Here is an 18,060-nt window from a genome sequence, read left to right on the forward strand (position 1 = left end):
ACATTTTTTTTGGGTCATTCTGAGCAAAGAAGGTATCTTGTCATTTTTCTCTAAAATAATTGTTGTCACTCTATAGTATAAAACTCTATAATCCAGGCTGTATACTCGCCCCCGTTAGGTAAATTATTCCAATTCGTTTTTTTGCACAAACTTACTCAAAGAGGTCTTATAACAAGTCCACAGGGTGCCAGGCGGTACCTTGGTCGAAAAATTGTTTAAACAATTTTTTTAAACAAATTCACAAAAATAATTTTTTCCCTTTGAACAATTTTTTTAGACAACTTGGATCATTTTAAGCCAAAAAAGTCTCTTGTGATTTTTCTCTAAAATTGATTGTTGTCGAGTTATACACGATTTAAATGTTTTTTTTTTCATGTAGCTAATGCCTCTACAACTAATGGCCATTGGCATGATAGGTACGGTGGATTTTTGCAGTTAGGTACCTAGTGTCATGTGTAGTGTGTGTGTTGAGTAAGTGTATTGTTACTTTGCAAAGTCGACGTCATTGTCTTTGAAAAGAGACGCTAATTGTATCCGAACGTCTGCGGTCCCTCCGGTGAGTACCGATCCCACAAGGACAGAAACTATTTTCATTTATTAATATATATAATAAACAAAAAATCTCTGACCCTGATGAGATTCGAACTCACGACCATTCGGACCTTTCGATCCAAAGGTAGACACTTTTACCACTGAGCCACAGAGGGGGTGATTTAAAATTTGAAAAAGGCGAAAATGACCTTTTTTTTAATTTTAAATCGCGTATAACTCGACAACAGTCAATTTTAGAGAAAAATTACAAGAGACCTTTTTTGCTCAGAATGAACCAAATTATCTAAAAAAAATTTTCGAAGTGAAAATTTATTTTTAAAATTTTTGTGAATTTCCACGGCACCGCCCGGCACCCTGTTGATTTGTTATAAGGACCTCTTTTTGGGAAAGTTTGTACAAAAAAATCGAATCGGAAAAATTTCGCTAACGGGGGCGATGATATAGTCCCATCTAATTTATACTAATTGTGAATCACTGAAATGGTAACCACTTTTTTAACAGTATCTATAGGCCAACAGACCCAACTTTCCAAGCAATATCAAGGTTGCAGATTCTTTTTTATAATGGATAATTAACATTTATCGAAAATTAAGAATTTTTGGTTTTTTACAGCTTTGTAAGCAACAAATTTGTAAATCAAGATTCATAAATCGCCATTTTAAATCATTAAATGTGTTTTATCAAATAATTACCTCCAAATCTATGGTTTATATTACTAGTATATTGTTTTTCAGAATCAGTTAAATTTCCTTTATGTCTCCGTCTTGGTCAACCTGTGAGTTGTTGAACTTACATTGTAAGTATCGTACTTTAACTGTAGAATCTCAAGTTCTTCCCATCTTTCTATTGCTTCTTTTTCTTCTGCTTCTCTGATTTTTCCCCCTATTTATATTTATATTATCGTTCTATATCTGTCTGGGTCATTATTGTCTTTTCTTCTTACGTCCATCAGCTTCAGGATCTCATTTGTACACCATAATTGTTCTTGAATTGTATTAGGGCTTTAGTTTTATCTACGTTAACGCCCTAATGCAAGCAAGGAACCAACGAAACTTGCAGAATTTAACAATATAGAAGTGTTAGAACATCTCACATACCTGGGTGTACAGATAATTATTGAGAACGGCAGCGACGAGGAAGAAATACGGAAACGGATAATGCTTGCTAACAAAGCATATTTCTCTCTGTCGCAGGTGTTTGGATCCAGAGATATTCATAGGGAAGTAAAGTTTAAAATATATAAAACCATCATAGAGCCAATAGCAACATATGGTGTACAAACATGGATCATGACTGAAAAGACAATAAACCATATTAATACTTTTGAAAGAAAGGTATTAAGGGACCGTTCAAGTATTACGTAACGCAGGGTGGGGGGTGGGGGTTAAAAATCTTCAAAAATTGCATTACGTAATACGTGAACGCCCCATTAAGGTGCGTTACGTAGGGAGGGAAGGGGAGGGGTCAAAAATCTTCAAAAACCGCGTTACGTAATACTTGAACGCTCCCTAAGAAGGATACTGAGACCCATTTGCGACAATGGTATGTGGAGAATAAGGTTCAACCACGAGTTATACCAATATTACAGAGAAACCTCTATAGCAAATTATGCAAAAATACAAAGATTGCGCTGGGCAGGACACCTTATAAGAATGGATAAGTAGAACACTTAGCCGCACTATGGTGGAACGTTAGTCAGTAGAAAGGCCAAGGAAGAGGTGGATAGACGAAGTGATAACCGATGCTAAAGAGATATTAAGGAGGGACAATTGGAGGAGAGCAGCCAGGCACAGATATACTTTGGAGGCGGATGCTGGGGGACGTGGGGGAGGCCGATGCTCGACTTGGGCTGTAGCGTCATAGGAGAGAGATTGTTCTTGACTTATCCACCTTTAAGTATTTTTCCTTTAGATTTTGAACTATTTCTGTAATCTGTTTGATATTTTACGTAGGTATATAACCATAACTTTAAATAATTCATTCCTATACCTTGTGTTCTTGTGTATAAAAATAAGAATACCTATAATTTTTGCTCGACACTAATATATGAAATGTACTATAATCATCCTTTTTTTGGACCTTATAATTCTCGTGAATGTGCGGAAAAAAATATCTACATCACACGAAATCCTCTCAAATTGGGATAAATGTTTCGTTTCAGTAATTAGCCCATCACGCAATATCAATTATTTTGTTTCCATGTAAACGATGGCTTGACAGCGATTACTCATATTTCAATTTGTACAAAACAATTCATATGAATTCTGTGAAATAACAACCTGATATATCTATTATGCTAATGATATAGATAAGGAGTATTTAAACTGATTGAAAACGTTGAAGGGATTAAACAAAAGGGAGAACATCAATGGAAAATCAAATAGTTTTTCCGGTAATGTTCTTCATTCCAGGATTTTGGAGTTTGTTGCCTGTTTCATCATCAAATCTGTCTCCAACTTTTCATGGACTGTTCTAGCAGCTTTGCGAAGCATTTCGTAACTGTGGATTCCTGTCCTCTTCGTTTTACTTCTTTGTTTTGCTGTTTGTACTTCTGTATGTCTTCTGGGGATTGGGTGTTCATACTTTTTATATAGGTATAGAATTTTATTTTCTTCCACATGCATATGCAGAGCTTCAATTAAGGGGGGGGGGGGGTATAGTATTTTTGATTATTTTTTTCGATTTTTTATTGGCTTATTTGATTGTAAATATTTTCAAGAGTATACCATTAAAATTTCAAGTTAATCCGAGCAAAATTGACGAAGATATGGATATGTATATACAAAAATTTTCTTAGTATTATATTGACAAAACTACTTTTTTTTAAACGCGTTTTCTGAAGAACATGTTTTTTTGAGGCGGTGTACATCATAACTCAAAAAGTAATGCACCGATCTTTCTGAAATTTTGCACACTTCTTTTTTAGACATTTTACTAGGTAGTGACGTCGAGTTTTTGCTTATTTTAATATTTTTTTTGTTTATATTACCATTTTTCTCTTTACCGAACACACTTTTTTATGTTTTTTTCGATTTTTTCACTTTAAAGTTATACCATGAATTTAAAAATCAATATATGTAATCATAAAAACTCAACGTCACTACCTCAACAAACTCTTAAACTAAAATAATCTTTTTGGTTTATATGTTTCAAATGATTCTGACCGAAGATATGGTGTACACCGCAAATCATCTTCTTTTTTGGTTCATCTATTTAAAAATGACGCCACTGCTTCATTTTTTAATATTTTTCAATAAAAATTTAACTGAATAATCTTCAAGTGTTGTTCTTTAAGATATATATCTTAGGATATATATCTTATAAAAGGATATCCTTTTGCCCATTTAATTTAACCCTACCACTTTCAAGGAAAAACGTTTTAAAATTATGCAAAAAACGCAGAATTAACTATACCCCCTCCCCCTTAAATGTAGTACAAGTTGAAAAAGTTCCTAAAATGACATATTTGGGAACTGTCATAACGGATCAACTAGATCTAGATATAGAAATAATACGCAGAATAACAATGATTAAAACTACTTTTATTAAAATGAAGATATTTATTTGCAATAATCATCTCAGTTTGAAACTAAGATAAAGAATGGTTAAGTGCTATGTTTGGTCTGTACTTTTGTATATAGTGTAGTAGAAGTGTGGGCACTAAAAGTATCGACCAAGAATAGAATTGAGGCATTGGATATGTAGATCCCTAAACGGATGCTTAACCCTATATTGCATAGCCTTGCTTTAAGGCAACACCAAAATTAACTTCCGTTAGAAAACTAACCTTTAATAATTATTAAGTGAATTTAAACTGCATATTGTGTTCTGAAAGATACATTCTATCTATGTAATCACGCAAACTCCTACGTCATTATGTCAAGCCAAGTTTTCGCGCCAAAAGTTGGCGGGCGTTGCCAGTCGTGTATTATAAGCGAGAGGCAGAAGATCTTTCAACTTGTTTTCTTGTTGTACACCATTTTTGAACGTAAAATTTGATACTTTTTGTAATAAGCTTATGTGAGGGAAGTAATTCCTAGTAATTTTAGAATTGTAAATATAAAATAAGAATCACAAATCAAGTTGTAAACAGGTGTTGCTTTCAGGCAACTTTATGCAATTGAATCATGGAACTATCTGAAGTTAGTGTAAATCGATTCTGTGGAAATCGGAGTAACAGAAATGAAAATGTTGTTATAAGACCAGTGCCATATGATTCTGATAACAGTAAAACAAAACTTGCTTGTACAAAACCTATTTTTGTAAAACAAAAATTGCATTACCTATTCCGAAGTGGAAAGGTAATGTACCTACGACAAATGCAATAAAACAACCAATAGAATAAATACTTTACTAAATTTTTTGATAACGAGTTGATTGGAACTCTTATAGAGCAGTCAAATCTATATAGTATTCAACAATGTCCAAATAAGCCACTTGGTGTAACAAAAAATGAAACTGAACAATTTATTGGTATGTCATGCTACATGTCTACCTATATATAAACTACCGCAACAACCAATGTTTTGGAATCAAAAAACGAGGATTACCCAAGTAGCCGATGTAATGTCTGTGAATCAATTTGAGGCTATAAAAAAATTATTATGAGCGACAATACTAGACAACCATCTAAATAATCTCCATATTATGAATATTCATACAAAATAAGACCGTTGATCACTAAAGTGAACGAAGTATGTTCTACAATTCCCCTTGGAGAGTTCTTGTCAATGGATGAACAAATTGTTCCTTTCAAAGGAAGAAGCAGTGACTTCCAAAAAAAAACCGAAAAGTGGGGATACAAAATTTTTGTTTTATCTGATAAATGTAGTTTAATTGAATATTGTTGCTTACAGTACACAGTATTCCGAATTTTCCAAAAAGGGGGGCCGACTCAAAAATTAAATTATGGGATCATTTATGTTCATAATTAAAGCCAGGTAAAATGAAAAAAACATTTTTAGTTTGCATATTTAGAATTCATGCAATATAGGGTTAAGATACCTTGAAACCTTGGACAGCAAGAAAAACTAACGAGGAAGTACTAAGGAGGGTCAACAAAGATAGAGAACAGAGAACTTCTAAACACTGTTTAACTTCGGAAAAGTCTTATCTGGGACATATGTATAGTGAAGGGAAATCTTTATAGAATACTACAACCGATCTTTAAAGGCAAAATAGAGAGTCGTAGGAGTAAGAAGAAAACAAGTTTGTTGGTTAAAAATCCTTCGTGAATGGACTCCAATATTAAATGCAGGACGATTATTCCATGTTGCAAAAGATCGAGAAGCCTTCGCAATGGTGATCGCCAACGTCGGATAATTCTGATATGACACCTGCAGAAGAAAACGGAAAAGATATCTTCCAAAGCTTCTAATACCGTCTTTTTTATACTGTGTACAGTATAAAAGTGTATATTTTACCTAATGGTTACCAAGATAACCAATATGAAATAAAACATTCTGTACTTATTGTAGTAGTTATTGAAAAAGACTGTCATAGTTTATGAATTTTTTAAACCAGAATTCCTAGAATTGGATTTAATAAATCCACCTAATACTCTGATATCTTTTTATACTCAAAAAAATAATTATCAGGTAAATATCGATCTGATAAGTTATTGACATTGATACCTAAAATTATTCGTCTGTACTGAATAAAGCAGAAGGACGAATTAGTGAAAAATTAATTACTGGCAATGACAATATAATTTATGCTAATCAAGGCTAATTTAAAGAAGTAAATGACGTAAATATTAGAGTTTCTACTGAATGCACAATTGCATATTGGACTATAGGAATGGACGGAATAGGATATAATTTTCGAGAAAAAGCTTATCTTGAAATGCCCACCCAAATTTGGCTTAGCGGCGACGCACACAATAGAAAATCCCTGTCAAATCTATTGAACGGATCTTCTTGTCTTCTTCTCGGTTCTCTTCAACGTTTCCGTGGTCTTCCTCGTTTTTTAAGTTATACTTCTTTAGGCGCGATTGAGAGTAAAATTTCATAATACTGCGCGCATGCGCACACACACAGTATGGCGTTTAGTTGCTAAATCTTTCCAGTTATGTATAAATATATCAGTGCAAGAAAAGGTGTGAAAAGAATATATTAGTGTTTTTAGTAAATATATTTATTATAATTTTTGTGTCTTTGGACTTGCCTTCCTCAGGAGTAAGATGAGTATTATTAAAACATTTTATTGTATATTTATTATACTTGTCTGTTTGTTACCGTGAATTGTCATTAGGTACGTCCGAACCGATACAGACACAGTCCTCGTAGCGTATTTGGTATATTCGGCCAGAGATCGAGAGGTCTTGAGTTCGAGTCCGGAGCAATCCTATACTTTTTTTTTATTTTTTTGAAAGCGGTAAGCACAAAATTAGTTTGGTGTTTAAAAAAATTAAAACAAACTGTTTAAAGTATGTTTATTTTTAAGAAATCAAACAGGGTGTCTGCGTAACTTTGCACCATATGGGAAACTTTTTTAATATCAATTTTACGAAAAAAAGTCATTCTTTATAAAGTGCTCTGCATAGTCTAAAACCTAAGATGCAATCATCAGATATCAAATTTTGTCAACAGTATACGAGGTATGTCAAAAAATATTAATTTCGCTCAAGAGCAAACTACCTTTATACTTCAAAATACCAAAAAATTTTATTATGAAAAGTTATTTGTAATTAAAAACCATATTCAAATATGCAATAACAGCTTTCTACGTGAAAAAAAAATTTCTGAGATTTTCCTAAATTACCGATTCCGAACATCATTTTTATTTATTAGACATGTAATAACTCTTTTATTAATAATTTTAGGAAAAAAACTTATTCTTCATAAAAATCTTTGCATGGTCTAAACCTCAAGATAAAACCATCAGTTTTCTAAGTTTGTTAATTTTATACGAGGTGTGTCAAATAATATGAATTTAGAAAGAATATAGAAAGAATTCTTTCTAAATTCATATTATTTGATACACCTCGTATAAAATTAACAAACTTGGATAACTGATGGTTGCATCTTGAGGTTTAGACCATGCACAGATTTTTATGAAGAATACCTTTTTTTTCCTAAAATTATTAATAAAAGAGTTATTACAGGTCTAATAAATAAAAATGATGTTCGGAATCAGTAATTTAGGAAAATCTCAGAAATTTTTTTTCTCGTAGATGGCTGTTATTGCATATTTGAATATGGTTTTTAATTACAAATAACTTTTCATAATAAATTTTTTTGATATTTTGAAATATAAAGGTAGTTTGCTCTTGAGCGAAATTAATATTTTTTGACATACCTCGTATACTGTTGACAAAATTTGATATCTGATGATTGCACCTTAGGTTTTAGACTATGCAGAGCACTTTATAAAGAATGACTTTTTTTCGTAAAATTGATATTAAAAAAGTTTCCCATATGGTGCAAAGTTACGCAGATACCCTGTATAATAGAAGTAAAACTTCTTACGTGCGTACAAAGTACACACACATTATTTTTTTGAAGTTCTTCTCTATACTTCTTTAGGCGCGATAGAGAGTGAATTTTTATTATTCTGTGCGCATGCGCACAGAGTCAGTATGTTGTTCGTTCCTAAATCTTTTAAGTTATATGTATCAGTCCAAAAAAAGTGTGGAAAAAATATATTAGTGTTTTTAGTAAATATATTTATTATAATTTTTGTGTCTTTGGATTTGTCTTCATCGGGATTAAGGTAATACGTATTATTAAAACATTTTTATTTAATACTTCACTTCGTCAATTTGTTACCGTGGTCTGTCATACTGTCCGAGAAACTTTCAAAAGAATGCCTTCGTAGCCTCGTTGGTACAGCATTCGACTACGAATCGAGAGGTCCCGGGTTCAAATGCGGACAATTGCTGTCTTTTTTTAATTTTTGGATTTTTGGAAAGTGGTAAGTAACTATTAAACTCAGTTTAATATTTAATAAAATAAAAATAACCTGTTAAAAATATTTTATTTCGCTGAAATCATATAATAGAAGTATAACTTCTTACGTGCGTACAAGGTACACACACATTCTTTTTTTCTTTTTTTTTTATTCCATTCTACTCTCTTTGGGACTCTTGTGATTGAGAATTTGATTCCGTACGATTGAGACATTTCCGTACCATATTAATAGTTTGGTTCGTATTTCTTCTGTGATATCATATTTTATCGCTATAGTTTGTCCCGATTTTTGAAGTGAAAATTTCTTTAGCGAGGTTGTGCACTTTTGGATGTTGAAAAAGCATTGAATTCGCGACCATCATCGCTACAGCGAGATATTAATAATTTATATAGATTGAATTGCGTATAAGTTCGACCGAAGTTATAATGGTTGAAGTAGGGATAGAGTGTGTACCAGAAGGCTCTTGGGAAGCAAGCGCCTGAGGCCTGAGGTACACGTTTAATCATATTTTCATGAGCATACTTTCAATCAGTAGTAACACGTTGTACAAGTTGAGTCCGGGAATCTTTACCCGTGCGTCATCATTTAAAGCATATGAAATAAGTCGATGATAAGTCGGAAATTGAAATTTACTAAACGCAACAGCAAGTGACAGTAAGTGACTTGCTGTCTAACCAGTGGTGTGCTGGAACTTTTTAAGCGGCCCGGTGATTTTATAGAAAATCGGCCTCTCATCCTCATTTTACCTTCTATTATCAGGATGTTTTACTCGTTATTTATAAAATCAAATAAACAAAAATATAAATTATTTTTAAAGCAAACATAAAACTTTGAATTCAATGATTTTTTTAATTTGCTATATTTTTTTATTTAAGAATAAGCAATCTTACAAATAGTAAATGACGTGTATGACAATATTGTATGTAGTAAGGCAGAAACCATAATTTCCTGAATAAATATAATATTAATTTGATGTAATTAAGATAAAAGTAAAATAAAATTTTGAGAATTTTTCAGTTATGTGTTAAGTTTGGGTTTAGTAAATCAATTATACAAGAGAGTACAGATACAAGTATAGTGCAAATACTTTGATTTAACAATATTTAAAATGTTAATACAACACAATAATCTAGACATTCTTTTATAATTTCCGCATTAAAGCAAATTTTTGAGCAAATTCGTAGATTATTTCATCATTTTTAAGCTCATTCAAAGCTCCATTTTTCTATAGCCATTAGCATAAATGTTTCCAAGTGATCTTGTGTTAAAGTACTTCTTAACCGATTTTTTTATGTATTTCAACGTTGAAAAGCTTCTTTCGCAAGATACTTGTGTCACTGAAAAAGTTAATAAATGCTTATATACTATTTAAATTTGGATAAGCGCACTGATATAAGTTGTACTGTGCAAAACAGCGTAACAGTAAGCTATACAATCTTTTACACTTTTTAGTACCACATGGAGGTGAAGTTTTCACGATGTCAACAACATTTGTTACTTCATGTTCATTATCACGTAGATTAATAATATCATCCTTTATATTTTCTGTAGACTGAACATATTCATCATTAACTCGATCTTCTATAATTTCAGTATTTCCCAAAATCCTATTTTTTAATACAATCGATTTATCAGCAAAATCCACGAGTTCTTCTATAATTGCAGTCCCAGATAAGATAGGATAACAATTTCTGAATTTTTCAGTACATGATTTAAATCCCGTTAAAAATTTCTAGGATGTAGAGTGATTATATCATCATAAAGGATTTGTCTTGATCAAATCGTTTTTTGATACTTCCAATAATTCGGTCAAAATTGTGCAAGACGTTTTCCATTTTTTATTCTGCAGAGTAGGTACATACATCATACATGTTTTAAGAAAATTGGAAAACCATAAATTAATATACTTGTAGGGTTGTAGGCATGAAAATAAATATTAGCAATCTATTTATGTATATAGTCTTATTGAATTACCTACATAACTTGTATTTTACAATTAAAAAAAAATTAATTTTTTTGAAATGTTTTTTAATAGATACTATTAAAATAAATTAACATTCGATTAGAAATTAAAAAAATATTTTTTTAGTTACATCTAAAACTTTTTGTGAATCTATTTGACAGGCCTCAAGAGGCCGCGGCCTCTCGGTGATTGCACCGATTCATTTATATGGCCAGCACGCCACTGTGTCTAACAAACTAGGATGAGATCAAGTAAAACAGGTAAACCTTGCAGTCGACGTTGGCAAACCGCCTGCATATAAGCAAGCCCTAACAATTAAAACCAATGTTGTAAACTGAAATAAGCTTAGAATATTTATGGGAAACTGATAAAACAAGGTTTAAACTTGCATTTAGGGACTTAGCGAATTCAAAAATTCAATATTTTTTACCTGTGTCTTTGAACCTTGAAAATCGTCTTTCTTCGTTATTTTCAGATTTAAATTGTTTATAAGTCGAAAGCTTTAGAGAAAAATTTCCCGAGACCTTGTGACCCTGTTGAGACCTGTTTAAAATTATCCAAAAAACGTAAAAAAGTGTCCGGGTCGGGCAAATTGACTTTTACAATTTGTTTACCTACTTAATAAAAATTGTAAAGTATTAGGACTTATACGTCCATGATTAGGACCACTTTGGTCTTTAAATCGGGCTCATCTGTATAATTACCTTACTATTTTTTTCAGCAGCATTGTGATTGTGATCCAAACCGTGAGTTTAACCAAACCAACTTTTTACTACGTAAAGAAACAACTTACAAATCGGGAACCCTTATGATCACGTACCTCGTATCAATACCCACTACCATACCCGGAAAAAATTATATTTGCCCACTTTATTATAAATTGCACTAAAATAACTCTACTTAGAGTAATTACCTACCGTAACTTTCAATTTTATACGTGGTACGGTGGTAGATCTTGCGAAACTTCAAAATTGTTAGTTCAAATAGAAAAATGTCTATAAAATGTATAAGAAAATCCCTATACCTAGGTTAGAAACAACTATCAGTAATTTTACATAAAACATTAAGTACCTGTACTCTCTTTTATCAATTACACCTATGATAACGATGTTACGTATACTCATTTTTTGTATCTGGCATTTATAACTGTCAGTTTTTATGTATTTTGGCCGGTTTTTTCTTCAGGTTCAAATTAATTTGTAAACAAACAATCAAAGGCGAGTTCAATAATATTTAAACAATGACTTACCTGTGTCTGTAGCCTTTTGTTCACTGTGTTGTTGACAATTAGGTGTTTAAAACAACAAAAGTCTCGTTTGAAAACCGCACAACCACCTGTACAAACACCTGAAACACGTATGATGTGATGTCGGTTGCATTCGTGGATGCAGAGCGCATGACAGTACTCGTGACAGTAGTAAAGGTGGAGGATTGCAGATTCTGAGGAGCAGTTACTTAAAGTAACACCCCAAAAAAGTGTCTTTAAATTTGGGTTTTATACTGGGAATTTATTCAACCAGTGACGGATCATCAGAGGAGCCAAAGGAGGCTTAGCATCCCCATAAATTTTTTACACACGCTACACTGGTTCGTTTATTTTGAATCGCGAAAAAACAACAAGCACTCTCACTATTATAGAAAGTGTAAATTCCACACTATCACTATAATATCCATAAGCACGGAGCATTACCATTATAACGCATGATTGCGATCCCAGTTTTTTTATTATCATTGTAGTCAGGACCCTGGGTTATCCCGAGATGCATTAACGGAGGATATTGGTCAGGCAGCTCTGTTGCTAATGCTCCGCGCAGCGCAGTGCCATCACACGCTCCCCGGAGATTTAGCAAAGGGGCTGGCCGGCAGAGACATGTTAACAATGGACTAGGCTAAGGCTAAGGATATGCCACTCAATGCATCGGGAACTAGGCAACGCCAATATCAAGTACGGTGGTATAGCTATCTTTGTCTGTCATGCGAGTGTGAGCGTATCTACCAAGAGGTGGAAATAATGGAACGAAACAGACACAGAGGCGGCAGCCATCATATGCTAGACACAGAAAGCTAAGCGCCGGTAGAGAGAGATAGATAGACCACCGACCCGAACTGTTCCGCGTTACGCTCTTTTTCGCACCTAGCCTAATCTATTGGTTATTATATCTATGCTGGCCGGCATCCTGCCTTCGTTATGTGCATCTCGGGACAACCAATTTTTGGGTCCTGAATACAATAAATAATGAAAAAACTAAAAGTGCGAATTTTGTTATGAAATTTGGTATGTGGGGTTAGAATAATATTTGGAATAACTTGTTCAAATAACTTTTTCCGATATCTCTAACGCGAAGCAACATATCGGTAATTTACCGTGTTTTTGGATTCGCAGTAGACCGCGTTTAAAATAAAACAAGAATGTGTGTGTACTTTGTACGCACGTAAGAAGTTATACTTCTACTACATATTATGTGATTTTTAAGACTATACCAAAAATTTAAAAAAATAAAAGAATAAAACGCACACAAACACATTGAAAAATGCCACAAAGAAAAAAGGATTTCTGGACGATAATAATTGTTGGCAAAAATTTTAAATACGCATTTGCTGAAAAAAAATTATATAACAAATATACTTACAATCATAATATGCATAAAAAAATAAAAAAATAAAACTTGCATCGGGAATTGAACCCTTGAATTTCGTGCCGCTTTGACTCGTAATCGAAGCGTAGACTCACTCGTCCAATCGCACATTATTTATCATGTGGAAAAATACGGTAACTGAACGTTTTACTGTTTGACAATTGTTTTGAAAATTATGTAGTTTAAATTTTGTGGAAGAAAATATAAAAATATAACAAAACAGTAAGAAAACAATATATTAGATGAAGATTGGTAGAACTTTTGTTGGTAATCAAATTAAGTATGTATGTAAATCAAAGCATTACATACCTACTAGATAAATAAATCTACGCCAAAAAATCATAATTTAAAAATAAAAATCGAACCTAATTTGGGATTTCTCTCTAAAATCCGCATTCTTGAGAAAATAAATGTATGTATTTCAACCTAATCCAAATGTATAATTACACTATGATTATAATAAAAACTAGGTACTTACCAAATTAGAATGAGTTTTCCTTGTCCAAAATAGTCCAAAAGTCCAAAAATATAGGTAAACTATTTAAAAAGGCAGTATAACTATTAACTAACTTTTGTTTGTTGTTTCTTTTCACACAAATTTTAAAACGCAACAATCATAAATAATCTAACTACAGCTGTGCCACAGCCACCATATTGAATAATTTTTGACATGTCATTTGAACATCCAATCAGAACAAAGTTATAATGCGCATGCGCCCGGTCGCTAGGTTTTCCCATATAAAAATTTACCCTCTATCGCCGGTAAAGAAGTATAACTTCAAAAATTTCAAAAGTAAAAGATGGTTTTGCTTGCTTTTAGTTGCTTGCTCAAAAGTAAAAGATGTACAATCGCTGGACAGCTGTTTCTGCCATTGCAGGCTTCCTTAACAGCGCTAGCGTGCACACCTCTGAATCGAAAACCAGCTAGCCCAGGGGTGGGCCAATACTTTTAAGTGCGGGCCAAAATGAAATTTTCAAAATGTCTCCCGGGCCGGAGGACTATAACTGAGTATGTACGCTGTGCACATTCGAATTTTTTTGCTGTAGTTTTTTACCTGCCCAAGAAATTTTTTTGACAAATACTATAAGTATCATTTTAAAGCAGTTGGACAAGGAAATTTGACTTTAATAGATAATAGTAATAATAAATTGTCTTACTTGGGTATATGTACATGCGAACAATTTGTGCCCAGTAAAATATGTCAGTATTTTTTAAAGAAATATGTTCCATTATATTACTCGTAACAAGGATCCAGATAAAAAATAAGGATATTGAACAAGTGAACAAAATAAAATACTTACGAATCTGGATTAGGGAATATCTAAATTCCAAAACAGACATTCGGTCAAGAAAAGAGCAGCCTTTTTGAAGATGAGAAAATTTCTGAGTAACCAAAGACTTAATCTGCAAATCCGATATGGTAAAATGTTATATCCACTCTATTCTTCTTTATGGTGCCGAAGATTGTACTGTTAATGTTAACTTAATGAGTAAGTTGGAAGCTTTTGAGATGTAGATTTTTAGGAGATTTTTGAAAAAAAAACATCAGGAACCAATCACATGACGAATGAAATGGTGTTGCACAGACTAGAAAGAGACAGAGAACTTTTGATCACCATTAAAAGGAGAAAGACAACATATTTGGGGCACGTACTTACAAATGATAAGTACGAGTTGTTGCAGGAAGTAAAAGGGGGTGCTGGTAGACGATAAATATCCGGGTTGAAAAACATTCGCGACTGGACCAGGTTAAATACACAGACACTACAAGAAAAGCAGAAGATAGAGACGAATCTGCCGCGAAGAATAAGAGAAATGCACGTATTTATCCCCCGCTTTATAAAAGTATGTTGCATATTTTAAAGTAGGCATGTCGTTACAGCTGCTCTGAATTATAGTACTCTCTATTATTTACATATCTCATTATTTATATGAACACTACATACACTAATACTGTTTATTTCAACAAAATCGCATTAAAGATATTTAAAAAATTTGCTTGCTGGTATTTTTCAACGGGCCGGATAAAGTAAGCAAAAGGGCCGGATCCGGCCCGCGGGCCGGCTTTTGCCCACCCTTGAGCTAGCCCATTAAGGGAAATTTCAAAGATCATTGAAATCCCCATTGGGACGCAATCCAGCGACATCTCTTAAACAAATTGAAAAGTCTCAGATGCATAATTCACCATTATAATAAAAATTAAAATGGTAAATAGTTATTTAAATCTGAAACTTTTCTTGTTGAAAGTTCTTTCTGGTACACCTAAATCTGTGACTTTCAACAAGCAGATTTTATAATGGTCAATTCTGCATCTAAGACTTTTGAGTTTGTTTAAGAGATGTCGCTGGATTGCGTCCCAACGGGGATTTCAATGATATTTGATCTCCAAAATAGATGGGATAGCTGGTTCTCGATTCAGAGGTATACACGCTAGCGCAGGAAGCTTGCAATGGCTGTCCAGCGATTGTGTATCCCTCTGAATCGAAAGCAAGCAAAACCATCTTTTACTTTTCTGTCTTTTTCCTAGACGAATGAAAACGGAATGTGACTGCATGTAGTAGAGTCCTTTTTGTTTTTTATATTCGTCGTCTGCTGTCTTATAAATTGTAAAAGTGGCAGATTAAGGATGTACCAGAAAGAACTTTCAACAAGAAAAGTTTCAGATTTAAATAACTATTTACCATTTTAATTTTTATTATAATGGTGAATTCTGCATCTGAGATTTTCAGTTTGTGTAAAAAAATTTCAGTTGAGTATCTTTCAAAATCTGAACCTTCAACCTGTATGAACTGCAAAACTTTAAATCTGTATTTATTTTGATAGCCGAATTATAACGCTGTCTTCATCTACACTTGAATTTTCCGCGGGAGCTATAATATACTGCGGAGTCGAAAGTTTTCCGGGTTTGACTCCGTGTTGAATAATTTTAGTTTTTAGAAAAATCCTTATTTTGACGACACTGTGATTACAGATGGACCACTTCATTTTCAGATGTACGAGCTGCTTCAATTATGCATTTGGTCTTTTTACTGGAGTCTAATTGGTCTGTAATGTGGCATTCCAGATATTTAAAATGTGTAACACTATTAATAATTTATTGATCTATCTGTAGACATTGCTGTGAGGTTGTCGACTAAATGTCATAAATTTTGTCTTCGAAACATTAATTTTTAGACCCATTTTCCTTTCTGTCGTGTTTACTCAATCCAACAGCTCTTGAAGGCCCTGGCTGGAGACTATCGGAGAAGATGTGTCGTCAGCGCATCTAATAGTAAGACTATTAATCAGTTTACTCCAAAGTTTTTATCTTGCAAAGCCTGTTTGAAATTTATATCAGAGTACATATTAATTCACAGCGGGGATAGAATGCATCCCTGTCGGATATCTCTGATTGTAACATTCGTGTCAATCTTTCATCGACTTTTATGACTGATTAAAAGTGTCCCATGTTGAATCATATCGAAAGCCTTTTCGTAATCCACTAAAGCCACATAAATATCATTACATTTGAGTCAAAAAGTGCCTGCCGGGTACCCAAGACCTTCCTAAATCCAAACTGGATTTCATCTAGGTCAATCTTTTGTAATGGTGGCTTCGTTTCACAGCCCTCCCTCACGGGAGAATTATTTCATGCAGCATTCAATAAATAAATATTTCGGGAAATCGTAAAAATGATGACGGTCAGCGTCTGAATTAAAACGGACACGGCACCTAAAAAAGAAGTTTTAAAGCTAAATTAATACTCTATCGAAAGTTAAAAAAATAATAACTTTCAGTTTGTTCTCTAGAATTGTGTAATAATAACTCCTGAAAACCTTTTGCCGTCAAGTTCCAAAATAACAGACTACAACTCCACCTCTACAAGCATCTTCCGTTTACAGAACCGGATTGGCTATGGGCGCACGTAAGAATAATCTTTTAATCATACAGATGAATGAAAGGCGACAATTATATTTTTGTAAGTTTATAAAAATATAAATTGAGTTAATCTGCTTTACATGCAATAGAGAGGATACTAAAACAGATATTATAAAAGAAATTGTACTATATTTTAATAGAAATTAATACCAATGAGAAATATTTGGATACAGAGTAGAATAAAATATATACCTATTGGTATAGATGTATCTATCGTCTTGAAAGGATTTAGCTACACATTTTGCTATGTCTAAAATTTTTCTTGTTCTCGAAAACATTTTTCTTCTGCAAACAAAACAAAATCCTGTTAGTGGTCAGCTTTATTTGAAAATCTGACCACTTAACTCCCTTAATTTATACCATTCTTATGTAAACCAAAATTGTAAAAACACATAACTCCGTTATCATTCATTGATAAAACTCGTAACTCCAAAAAAGTTTGTTATATAACACGTAACTCCTAATACTAAAAACATTTATACTTTGTCGTAAAATCCTTATGGTATAATATAGTTGATAATTATTTAACATGAAACGTATGAAAACTTTATTGTATCTACATATTTCAACGGTAAATTATTTAATAAACGAAGAGTAAATAACAAAACCCATAACTCCACTGAATAGGAAACTAACCAAACATTTTGATTGGAAAGCAAATCAAGTAACTATAATGCCCTTGGAATTTATTAATTTGCTATTATATTTGAGCTTAAACAGGCGAGAATAAGCTAGGGTTAGAACATTAAAGTAACTTACCATCAAATTTGGATGATTCATTGGATGTCATTGGATGAACTGGAAACATAGATATATTTACACAGGCAGAATGAATCAGCCAAGCACCACACAACTCACGTGCTACACTATGGAAACAGGCTGCCACAGCCAGGAGTTGCCAGGTTTGCATTAACAAATTTACCACCAAAAAAAGGTGCGTGTTTTGTTTTTTCCATTTGAAGAGTACAGGGGAAAACAAGGAATGTCACATTTTATACATCTCGAGATAAACACCAATAAAGGTTTAATTCTTATGATATCTAAAAGCTACTTAGGAGATTCTTAGCAGAATTCTAGCA

The 18,060-nt window shown here is 33.0% G+C and overlaps 1 protein-coding gene across 2 annotated transcripts in view; it reads right to left on the reverse strand.

The window, feature by feature from the left end:
• LOC114331957 (myosin heavy chain 95F) overlaps positions 1-11,804 on the reverse strand; it is a 118,503-nt gene extending 106,699 nt beyond the window's left edge. For both annotated transcript variants that reach the window (XM_050653294.1, XM_050653292.1), the window contains exon 1: positions 11,676-11,804. The gene's annotated coding sequence lies outside the window, so the exon portion shown is untranslated. The remainder of the gene's footprint in view (positions 1-11,675) is intronic.
• Between the last annotated feature and the right edge of the window lie 6,256 nt (positions 11,805-18,060).

The sequence above is a fragment of the Diabrotica virgifera genome, chromosome 6, assembly GCF_917563875.1.
Source record: "Diabrotica virgifera virgifera chromosome 6, PGI_DIABVI_V3a".
In the NCBI taxonomy this organism is placed as follows: Eukaryota; Metazoa; Arthropoda; class Insecta; order Coleoptera; family Chrysomelidae; genus Diabrotica; species Diabrotica virgifera.